The sequence below is a fragment of the Peromyscus eremicus genome, chromosome 2, assembly GCF_949786415.1.
Source record: "Peromyscus eremicus chromosome 2, PerEre_H2_v1, whole genome shotgun sequence".
Classification (NCBI taxonomy): domain Eukaryota; kingdom Metazoa; phylum Chordata; class Mammalia; order Rodentia; family Cricetidae; genus Peromyscus; species Peromyscus eremicus.
This window is the reverse complement of record NC_081417.1, coordinates 19,965,467-19,978,346: the sequence shown is the minus strand read 5'-3', so window position 1 is coordinate 19,978,346 and position 12,880 is coordinate 19,965,467.

Sequence of the window (12,880 nt, the reverse complement as noted above, 5' to 3'; positions counted from 1 at the left end):
CCTATTAATAACTTATCAATCTCATCATTGCCTTGTGCTAGAGGGCCTGGCAGACCAGTATGGGATCGAATGTGAGTTATATATAAAGGATGACTCCTTTTCCTGATTGTATCTTGTAATTGAATAAATAATGAAGTTAATTCTGAAGCATCAGGGATAAATTCTGCAGTCTCAATATGTAATACTACTCTTTCAGCATACTGAGAGTCAGTTACTATGTTGAGAGGTTCTGAAAAATCCATTAATACCAACAGAATAGCATATAATTCTGATTTTTGAACTGAATTATAAGGACTTTGAACCACTTTACTTAAATTTTCTGATTTGTAACCTGCCTTTCCTTGTTTGTTGGCATCTGTATAAAATGTACGAACTCCAGATATGGGCTTTACCCGTACAATTCGAGGCAAGATCCAATCAGCTCTCTTTATAAGATCAATTCTATCGCTTTTGGGATATTTGCTGTTAATTTCTCCCAAAAAATTACTGCAAGCTCTTTGCCAAGGTTCACTTTCTGTCCATAATTTTTCAATGTCCTCCTTAGTTAAAGGTATGACAATTTCTGCTGGGTCTATTCCTGCTAATTGGCGAAGTCTCAATTTTCCTTTCCAAATCAAGTCAGAGATTTTTTCCACATAAGTTTTTAATTTTTTGTTTGGTTTATTTGGTAAAAATATCCATTCTAATATAATATCTTCCCTCTGCATTAATATTCCTGTAGGAGAATGCCTAGAAGGTAAAATAACCAAAATGCAATCCAGCTTTGGATCAATACGATCGATGTGCCCTTCATGTACTTTCTTTTCTACCAAGGCCAATTCTTTCTCAGCTTCAGGTGATAACTCTCTTGGACTATTTAGGTCCTTGTCACCTTCTAAGGTTTTGAACAAATTATGCAGTTCATCATTTTTTACCCCAACAATAGTTCGTAGATGAGAAATATTTCCAAATAATCTTTGAAAGTCATTAAGAGTCTGTAGTCTATCTCTCCTAATTTGCACCTTTTGGGGTCTAATTTTTTGTAGCTCTATTTTATATCCTAAATAATTAATAGAATCTCCTCTTTGTATCTTTTCAGGAGCAATTTGTAATCCCCAGCAAGGCAAAATTTTCTTTACGTCTTCAAATATTCTTTCTAAAGTATCTGCATTTGAGTCAGCTAGTAAAATATCATCCATATAATGATAAATTATAGATTTAGGAAATTTTTTACGTATCACTTCCAGTGGCTGTTGTACAAAATATTGGCACAGAGTTGGGCTATTCAACATTCCCTGTGGGAGGACCCTCCATTGAAATCTTTTAACCGGTTGAGAATTATTATAAGTAGGCACTGTGAAAGCAAATCTTTCTCTGTCTTTTTCTTGTAACGGTATTGAAAAGAAACAGTCTTTTAAATCAATAACTATGAGAGGCCATCCTTTTGGTAACAGAGTAGGCAGAGGAATTCCAGATTGTAGAGAGCCCATTGGCTGAATTACTTATATGAATTACTTTGTTAATTGCTCTAAGGTCTGTTACCATTCTCCATTTACCAGATTTCTTTTTAATAACAAATACAGGAGAATTCCAAGGGCTGGTTGATTCCTCAATATGCTGAGCATTTAACTGTTCTTCTACCAGCTCTTCTAAAGCCTGGAGTTTCTCTGTTGTTAAAGGCCATTGCTGGACCCATACAGGCTTGTCTGTTAACCATTTTAAAGGTAGAGCTGTTGGTGTCTTTGGAAGATCATCAGTTGTTGTGCCCTGTTCTTATATAATATGGATGGCTGGTGACCACTCAGAATAATGCCTTCTAATATTTCTCTCAGAAACATGTGCTAATTTATGATTTGTTTCTGAGATTGGAGGGATGTTAATCTGAGTATTCCATTGTTGTAACAAGTCTCGACCCCACAAGTTCATAGCTATGTTAGCTACATATGGTTTCAATTTTCCTCTCTGTCCTTCTGGACCTATAACCTCGAGCCATCTTGCACTCTGTTTCACCTGAGATAATGTCCCAATTCCTAACAGTTGAACATTTACCTCCTGAAGAGGCCAAGTTGGATGCCAAAATTCTGGTGCAATTATGGTAATGTCCGCACCTGTGTCTACCAGACCAGACAACAAAACACCATTTATTTTTATCGATAATTTTGGTCTTTGTTCATTAATAAAAGTTTGCCAAAAAATTTTCTTTATATTTGCTCCTGAATTTTCTATTCTATCTGTTTCATCATCCTGACCAGCATGACTTATTCCAATAGGTATTTGGTTATTTAATTGCTCTGGGTAGGGGTTTCCTCTACGACTGCAGGAAAGGTTTGAACTGGATTTGCTATTGGGGCCTGCATGAGGCCCCTCTGGGAGTTTCCCGAAGACTGAGGCAAAGGATTATCCTGTCTGTCCCTTGTTGATCTACATTCGTTGGTCCAGTGTTTTCCCTTACCACACCTTCTGCATACTCCAGAAGGAAGGGGCTTTCTGTTGCCATTGTTCCTTGAAGAAACATTGTTTCTAGGAATGACCTGTTTACAGTCCCTTTTCAAATGTCCTTGCTTTCCACATCCAAAACATCTAACATTCCTCAAACCTTTTGAAATTGCTTCTCCTACCCATGTATCATCATGCTCATGAGCTTCAACATTAACCGTATCTCTAATCCAATCTTCCAAAGGTGCAGATCTTGCCTTTAACGGCCTGATTATTGTTTTGCATGCTGCATTCGCATTCTCAAAGGCCAAAGATTCAATTATTATCTTACTAGCTTCTGAATCCGGGACCATTCTCTTTACTGCTGAAGCCAGTCTTTGTAAAAAATCTGTGAAAGATTCTTTTGGGCCTTGTACAACCTTTGTAAATGACTCAGTTTTTTTTCCTGGTTCCTCAACTCTGTCCCATGCATTCAAGGCTGCTGTTCAACATAAAATTAGGGTTTGGACATCATATAAACATTGTGTTTGTGCTGAAGCATATTGACCTTCTCCAATAAGCTGATCCTGGCAGACTTGTATTCCTTTATCCCTCCACTGCTTTTCTATGTTTTTAGCTTCGTCCTTGAACCAAGTTAGCCACTGAAGCCTTTGACTGGGTTCAAGAACACCTTGTGCCAGCTCCCGCCAGTCCTGTGGTACAATCCTATTATATGTTGACCAAGAGTTTAACATTTGCTTTACATATGGGGAATGCATACCATAAGATACTATTGCCTCCTTAAACCTTCGTAAATCTATCATATCAATTGGAGCCCAAATATTTTGTGTAGTCATTTGATCAGGCGACTGCTGTACGGTTACTGGACAAACTAAGGGTGACTGTGTGAAAACAGGCTTTCTTTCTGTAACCCTATGATCCAATCTTGAAGCAGCTTAACTGTTAGTTTCTTCTGTCTGAGTTTTTACAGGTTTAATAGGTTTTTCTAAAGCTGTCATCCTGGCACTTAAATTGACTATCTTTTTAAATAGTAAAATGAGGATAAACATAGTAATAAAATGCATAATTCGATCAACAGTAATCTTCTCATATAGCTGTTCCATTGTCAGACTGTCTAAAATTGCAAACAAATTTTCTTCCAATGTACACAGAAAACCCATTTTTTTTTTAATGTGGAAAAAATTTTTTTCTTTTAAATAGTTTTCTTTAAAATATCTGATATGTTAAGTGACTTACCAAGTCCTTGTAGAACAGTACCAATCCGAGGGAATTTCAAACAGCCACCTAGTGTCCGAGGTGTGAGTCCAGAGAGAGAGAGAGAGAGAGAGAGAGAGAGAGAGAGAGAGAGAAAGAGAGAGAGCAAGCAAGCAAGCGTAGCCACAAGTTCTGCCTAAGAGCTTGAATCCAGCCACATGTTCCCGCTTGAGCCTAGTCAAGCCTTGGCTCTGGCTACCTTAAGCTCCAACCACGTGCGTTGGTTTTACAGGCAGGGGCCCTGTTCGGCAGGGCAGGCCTGAGTTGTTTGTAGCACTGGCTTTAGGCAAGTAGCTCAAGGTTAGTCCGGCCTGAGGCCAAGCCGACCTGGGCCCGGGCTAGGGAGCCGGCCGCCCTGGCGGGAACCCGGACCTGCCGCCAAGCCAAGTTAAGCGGTTTTAATGGATTCTTATCACATTGGGCGCCAAATGTAGATGTAACCAACCGTCTTATTAAATAAGAAACACAGAGCCGATTCAGAGAAGAAAGCCAAGAGGTCAGAACTAAGAGCCTTACCCTTCCTGCTTCAGCTATCCTGCTTCAGCCAAGAGAGCTCTCCGAAAAAGAGCCTACTTCCTGTGTGTACGTCTTTAAATACTCTAGATGTTCTGCCTTCTCATTGGTTGTAAACTAAACACGTGACTGCCTTGTCATTGCCTGTATGTACCGCCCTCCAGGTCCTTAAAGGCGTGCGCCACCACCGCCACGCACTTGCTATGGCTCTATAACTCTGACCCCCAGGCAACTTTATTTATTAACATACAATTAAAATCACATTTCAGTACAAGTAAAATACCACCACAGCTTTGAATAACTCACTAGTTCTCAGAAACAATAGAATTTAACATCATTCGAATCACATAGCCAAAATAAGTCCAACTAGGCAAAGGTTAATAGATACCAATGCTCACCCTTCAGCAGCTGTTCTGTATATAGAAGATTGAGTCTCGGTCAATGGGTTCTGTCTTAGAGGCTATGGGACTAATTTTAATTCATATGGATATATAATTAGCAAAATAAAGCTAATGAAACATGACTTACTCCTAATATTTCATGCAAATCTATTACTAATGAAAATGTTTGGAAACTGTTGTTTTTGTCCCTTCTTGCTTGCTTGATTCCCTTTGCTTAACCAAACACAGACATGATCAGGTTGGTATCTTACTATTCACATTAGGGTAATTTCCTTTCCTTGAAATATATCACAGGTAGCTTGCAGCATAATAAATTACCATGTGCATTACTTATTTTCTATATTTAATTTCTATATCTGTCAAAAGCAACTTCTTCAAATTCATTTTTCCTGTAATTGATTTCTTGTTGAAAAAAAAAAAAACCTAAGTCTCATAGCTTTCTATCATTTGGTTTTCTATACTTTATAAGAATCTGATATAGAAAAACAGCCAAGATGTTTAGGTATGATAGCAAAATATATCATTCGTCATCCCACTTTTTAATAAAACCATGACTGAGAGCTGATGAACCCTGATAGCCTAAAGTATAGTGTGGCATTTCGCATCACATTATAAGCTTTAGTTTTCAAAGTCAGGCTGAGAAAGGACTGATCATCTTCTCTCCTCTGTGCTTCCTGGTCAACAGATGGATAGAAGTGATTCCTTTATAGCTTCACAGTCCCATCATCTAGGCCTACTAGCAATTTAGTGTGTGGAGATAGTTGTAGTCAGGAAGGATGGGAAGGAGAAAAAAGAAATAATGAGAAAGAATTGAAGGATTAGGAGAAAGAAAAAATATTTCCTATTCCGAACATTTATACATTGGGAACATTTTATTAATAGTGCTTGCAGAATTATTATTAAAGTTGCCTGTTCTTCCTAAAACATGTCATATTTAGATTACATGTTAGAAGGTCAATCCCGGGTCATGGGTCATGTTTTCATAGAATGTATCTTCCTATAAAGCAATTGCTCTTAAACGGAGTGAATTCCTGTTCTCAAAACATTACTTCAGTAATTTACATCTTATGGTGGCATTATGTTCCATTATTCTAATTAATACTGCTGGTTCGGCAAGATCGAAGAAAGAGAAAACTAGCTAATGTGTTTAGAAAGGGAAAATTTTAGCCTAGGGAATAAATGTGTATGAAAGACGAAAGTGTGGAGGAGAAGGTAGGGTGGGAAGAGGAGAGGAAAGAGTGAGGGTGAGAAAAAAAAGCATGGCAGGCCAAGAGTGGAGAGCAGTTGGAAGGACTGGGGAAGAGAGAGGGATTGAGACCGGGCCTTTGGGGGCGCTTCCTGGTGATAATTCTAAGTCCCTAGAGAAAGATAGTACACAACATGATCAGTTAATATCACAGTACAAATAAGATACAGTTTGTCATGGATTGGAAAGTCAGAGAATTTATATTCATGAATTATTTTTTGGAGATCAATACTTTGGCTCCTCAATTTGTAGAATTCTTATATTCAGTGACCCTGGAATCCTATTCTAATGCAGTTCACAACTACCTGAATACACATAAACAAACCTAACGTGAATGAAAAAAATTACGACCTACTGATAAAACAATTCTACTTAAAGCAACATACCATTGGCTTATTTACAGGCATCCTGCTAGGAGAGACAGAGATTAAATATAGACCTCCATAATAAATGGAAGTGGTTTTGTTTTTAATGAAAAATCCAATCACAAGGAGTAAAATAAAGGAATTTCTCTATATTAAAAGATGTTTAGGGATTATTGTAGAGACTTCTTAACCCTTAGCCATGATTTATGGAGTGAGAGTTGGATTGTTTATTGTTTCCCTTAGGTTCAGTTAAATTCATGTAAACCTCAACAACTAAGAGGGCAAGCTGATAACAAAATAGCTTTATCAGGTGGTTGCTAGTCATGCTGATGAAGACTGTCTAAGGATAAACAAATCAGGAGTAAAGTACATTTACAACTCTTCTACAGTAGACTCAAGCCAGAAGTGATGGCAGCATCAACTTGAGTTAGTTGGCTTTAAAATAGATCAAAGAAAAGACTGTGGTCCCAAGAATGCATGGTGAAGTAACATGTGTACTTCCTCAAGAAAAAGTCCTTCACTATTTGTGGGGGGAATCATCTCAAGAGTTTGTGTCTGATCACTGCTAAGAGCTACTTTTACATATAGACCTTAAGTGCTAAGAAAAACTGAAAGTTTATTTGGCAGTTTGGTGTGTAGCTCAGTGTTATGGTGCTTCTCTTGTTTGCCTAGGGCTCAAGTTTGATCTCTACCACCAGAAAAGCAAAGTTTGATGGTAGGTGTCAAAATTAACAAAGCCATTTTGTGATACCATCATATCATTTGAATTATTTTATAAATACAAAGTGCTGCGCTGGAACACAAAAAAGTCTTGCCCTTTGATGCTATACAGTTAGTATTTTTCTTTAACCCACCTAAGTAAGATATTCTCACATAACTGTGAAAATAAGTATAGGGTAATTCTTAAATCATCATGTACTGTAGCAGGCTTACTTTTGGGCCAACAACCAGCTCCAAAATCATGAAATGGAGACATTACTAGCTATGAATGTTTGGCCTTAGCTTATGCATGCCCTACTGGCTCTTATGACTTAAATTTATCTATTTCTCTTAATTTCGGTTTTGCCTCAGCACTTTTTATAGTTCTTTCATTCTGTGTGTCCTACTCCATGTGTGGCTGGTTGGTGGCTGCCTGGCTGGCTGCCAGTGTCTCCTCATTTTCCTTCATTCTTTCTTCTCTCTGTTGTTCTCTCCTCCTCCTACATATTCTCTCTACCTAACAGCCCTGCCCGTTCCTCCCCTACCTAGCTATTGGCCATTCAGCTTTGTATTAGACCAATCAGGTGCAACATACCTTAACATAATTAAAAACATGCTGCATAAACAAATGTAACACCCCTTTACATAGTTAAAGTAATATTCCACAACAACATACAACTACCAAAACTATACAAATCTTAGGATTTTGTCATACAATGTATCTACTTTTCCATATTTCCATTGCTAAAAATAATTTTGAAGTTATCATTTTCTTTTGAGAATCAACTATAATAATTTCCCAAATAATTTGGGCTCTTACTAGTCCATAGGCCTTTGAAATTGTAAATTGACAGACATATAGGTCACATTCTTGTTTGTTTGTTTGTTTGTCCTGGTTTTTCTAGACAGGGTTTCTCTGTGTAACCCTGGCCATCCTGGACGAAAGTTCACCTGCCTCTGCTTCCCGAGTGCTGCACCACCACCACCTGGCCATTTAACACTTCCTTAATGAATGCTATCCACACTTCCTAACAGAGCTAAACACATAAAAAGTTTGGCCAAGCTTACCTCCCTGTTACTCACATTCCTACCCTGACTTCTTTCTGTGTCTCAGAATAAACCAGAAGTTTCTCCGACTCTCACAGCAACACCAGACTTTCTCTTTCTGAATGGAAAACATCCACCATAATCCTTAACGCTGACCTTTTGACATTCAGGTCTTTCAATTCAAGTGAACATTTAGTACTGTGAATAACAGGGCAACTAACAGAGATGTATACATATCTGTATGATATCCTGAGATTTCATGAGGTATAGTCTCAGGGATGTATTGCTAAATTACACAGATGTATAGCTTTAAACTTACGATGAAAATATGTAGCTTATTTCAGCAGTTGGATTAATTTACATTCCACCAACAGAATACAGGGATGCCCCCATCTTTGCCAATATTTGTTATTGTTTGTTTATGATTAGTTCTAGTATTTAAAATGCCAGTAATTTACAGGAAAACAAATTTTGAGAATCTGGAAAACTTATTTTATCTTGATCCAAATTGCTAATATTCCAAATTATCATTGTTTCTTTGATTTCCCTTTCCAATATCAATTCACTTTAATTGACTGGTTCATTTAAACACTAAATTGCTTAACCAGGATAATAATATTTTTTCAATCAAAAAGTAGTACTCTGTGTCTTCAGGATGCTGTTTTTGATTTTTTTCATTTAGAGAGATCTCAAGTATAGATGTGTGTAGAATTAAATATCTTAAGATGTGAATTGTTTGCTTTATGTCAATGTGAATGGGCATACACACAGTGTATTGCATTTATTTTTGATCCTATGATATTTGAAATTAAAAGTTACCATGCTGTGCCAGTCGTCTGAGGAGATTAACTTAATGATGATGTCATTGATCCTGGACTTTAGAGGCTAAGACATGTCCCAGGTTCCATTTTACATCTTCTGAATTGCCCATCCCTTATCTCACCCCATTCACTGTTAAGCATTAAACAGAACATTACAGACTTTAGAAGCACTTAGATAGGTCAATTTTAAAGTTGTACTATGTAAGGGAGAAAGTTTATTTCACATGTTTGCCTACTGAAATAGTCCCAGTATTTGTGCATGCATGAACTAAAAGTCTTCAAAAGATGTGCTAACAACATAGCATCTTGTTTGTCTTTAACATCCTTCTATTTAACTAAGCTCTGACAGAAGAAAAGGAACTTCTAGTAGAGAAACCACCTACTTCTGCATCCTCTGCAATGGTTAGGCAGTTAGTTTATCTGTCCAAACAAAATTAATTGATTTTTCTCTAGCAAGTCAATCGTTACTTTGGGTAATTATCATTACTTGATTTCTGAGATTATCCAAAAGTTCTGTTCTGAGTCACAATTTAAGAAAGTTACTAGTTACTTTTGGAGACCATTCATGACAAATAGATAGACATGCAGTACCACATCCATAAATTGCATTATAGTGGTGCTAGAGACTATAGTACAGAGTATGTGCTGCTATACAGAACATTTTAGAGAAATGGATATTTTATATGTAGCTCACCTATTATTGTGCTTATACATTTTTTGACTTTTATTGAAAATAGATTCTTACCTCATACTGTATATCCTGATTATATTTCCCCCCCTACTCCTCTCAGCTCCCATCCACCTTGCCTACCCTCTGATTCCACTCACTTTCTGTCTCTTGTTAGAAAAGAACAGGCTTCTAAGAGATAACTACCAAACACGACAAAATAAAATATAAAATGAAGTCAAAATTATCGTATCAAAGTTGGGCACAGAAACCCAATAGGAGAGAATGAGTCATAAGAGCAGACACAAAAGAGAGGGACCCACTTGCTCTCACAGTCTTGAGTCCCATGAAAATACTAAGTTAATATATAATGTCTATGCAGAAGACCTGGTACAGAACAAGGCAGGGCCTGTGCTTATTGCTTTAGTCTCTGTCTTCTCATATACACCTTGTTCAGTCAATTCAGAGGGCCTTGTTCTCCTGTTGTCCTCTGTCTCCTATGGCTTTTAACAGTATTTCTGCCTCCTAAGGATTCCCACAGGGTTCCCTGAGCTCTTGGGGGGGGGGGCGGGATTTCATGGAGACCTCCAATCTAGACACTCTGCATATAATGTCTCGGTATGGGTCTTTGCATCTGTTCCTATTGCTGCTGAAGGAAGCCTCTCTAATGATGATTGGATAAGGCGTTGATCTCTGAGTATAGCAGAATATCATTAGGAGTCATTTTGTTGATACTTTTATTGAATTTTTTAGACTAGTAGTGTTTGGTTTTATCCCAGATTCTATCTATTCTCCAGTTATTGGTTACATACAGTGTCAGGCACAGGTCTCTTCTTGTGGAGTGTGACTTCAGTTAAGTCACACATTGGTTGGCTACTCCCAAATGTTCTGTAACACTATTGCTCTAGCATAGTATACAGACAAGACAGATATTAGGACAAAAGTTTCAAAGGTTTTGTATCTGTGATAGTTTCCATGTTTCTCTTTCAGTAGCCTGCAGAGTATTCTCCCACATAAAGGAGACTAGAATGTGGGGGTGACAGCTCCATATAGGCATCAGCTTGAGTTCTCCATGTTGCATGAGTTGTGTGGATGTTTTCCCCAGCAATGGAAGTCTGGATGTCAGTTTGCAGAGAGCAATGCTTTGTTTAAGCAACAGTCTGAGTTGTTTGGGGATTTCCATGGACCCCCTTGGCCAACAACTCAATTGAATGCAGTAGAGTCTGGCCACTGGGAGTCTCACCACTTGACAAGTGATGTCCTCTTGAGAATCCTTTTCTACCATTATTAGGAGTCTTCATTTGGATCAACTTTATTCCAGAAAGTTTCCACTACACTAGGTTCCCACACTTCCCTACTTCCAGCCATCTCTCCTCACACTCTCTCCCTCTACCACATCTCCCCTGCCACCAGATACCTTGCTCCCTTCCTCACCTTCCACAAATCTGCTCATTAAAATATATTATATTCCCCCTCCCATGGGGATCCATGCATCCCCTAAAAGTATCCATTTACCTAGCCTCTCTGGGTCTATGAGTTGTAGCTTGGTTATCATTTACTTAATGACTAATATCCACATATAAGGGAATACATACATACATACACACACATACATATATATGTACACACACACACACACACACACATATGGGTTTGATTTTTTTCTAGATCCATCTATTTGCCTGAAAATTTCATGATGTCATCTTTTTAACAGCTGAGTAATATTCCATTCTGTAAATGTACCATATTTTCTTTATTCATGCTTTGTTCAGGGACATCTTAGTTGTGTCCAGTGTTTGGATATTATTAATAAAGCTGCAATGGCCATGGCTGAGTTAATATCCTTGTGGTAGGGTGGAGCACCCTTTGGGTATATGCCGAAGAGTGATAGAGCTGGGTCTTGAGGTAGATAAATTCCCAATTATTTGAGAAACTGCCATATTGCCATATAGATTTCCATAGTGGCACTTTGCACTCCCACCAACAGTGAAAGAGTATTCCCCTTGTTCTATAACCTCGCCATCATGAGCTGTCACTTGTGTTATTGATATCAGCAATTCTGACAGGTGTAAGATGGAGTCTCAAAGTAGTTTTGATTTGAATTTCCCTGATGGCTAAAGATGTTGAATATCATTTAAGTTTTTCTTAGCCATTTGGGATTCTTCTACTGAGAATTCTCTGTTTAGATCTGTATCCCATCTTTAAATTGTTTTATTTGGCTTGTTGATACCAAGTTTCTTGGGTCCTTTATATTTTGGATATTAGTCTCTATAATTTGGATATTGTATGGAGTTGGTAAAAATGTTTTCCCATCTTGTAGGCTGCCACTTTGTCTGATTTATGGTGTCCTTTGCCTTATAGAAGCTTTTCAGTTTCATGAGGCCCCATTTATTAATCATTGATCTTAGTGCCTGCACTATTGACATTTTGTTCAGAATGTTGTCTCCTGTGTCAATGTGGTCCAGGCTGTTCTGTACTTTCTCTTCTATCAGATTCTACGTGTCTGGTTTTATTTTGAGGTCTATGATGCACTTAGACCAGAGGTTTTCTTCAGAGTGATAAATATGTATCTATTTGCATTCTTCTACATGCAGACATCCAGTTAGACCAACACCGTTTTTTGAAGATGCTGTCTTTTTTGAAGTTATGTATTTTCTGGCTTCTTTATCAAAATTCAAGTGTCAGTAGGTATGTGGATTTATGTCTGGGTCTTCAATTCTATTCATTGATCAATATGTCTCTTTTTATGCCAAAACCATGCCATTTTTTATTACTGTAGCTCCATAGTACAACTAGAAATAAGGAACAGTGAGACCTGCAGCAGTTCTTTTATCATTCAGGATTGCTTTAGCTATCGTCATTTTTTTTTTATTTTTATGTGTGAAGTTGTGAATTGTTCCTTCAAGGTCAGTAAGTTAATAGGTTTTCATTTTGTTGTATGCATTGCTTGACAGAGTCTTGGTTCTATTTTGTTTATCCCAACCCAATAATTCCTTGAGATTATAAGTATTCATAGATACATTTGTGTCAGATTATATTCAATAATCATACTTTTATTCAACTTTAAAATTTATTTATCAGATGTAGATGAAAACAATGGAGTAACAGAAAACAAATTTCAGACAAATAATCTCCCTACCTTCATAATTAGAACATTGCACACATCATTCATGTTGAGTATTTATTTGACAGTGTTTTCAAGAACTTATAATGCACTAAAACTGTGCTGATTATTTGTGGTTTAAATATCTTTATCTTCTCCAACCTCTGAGGCTTTGTAGCAGTAATGATCTTAATATATCTGTGGCTCAAAACCACTGGTCATGAAGCCTAAGGATCACAAATGATTGCTGACTAGATACATCAATGTATGAAGAGGCACCTCTTTATCAGGCTAAACCCAGGAGTAAATTGTTTCCTTCTTAATGAAAGTAGAAGACATGAGGTCTGGT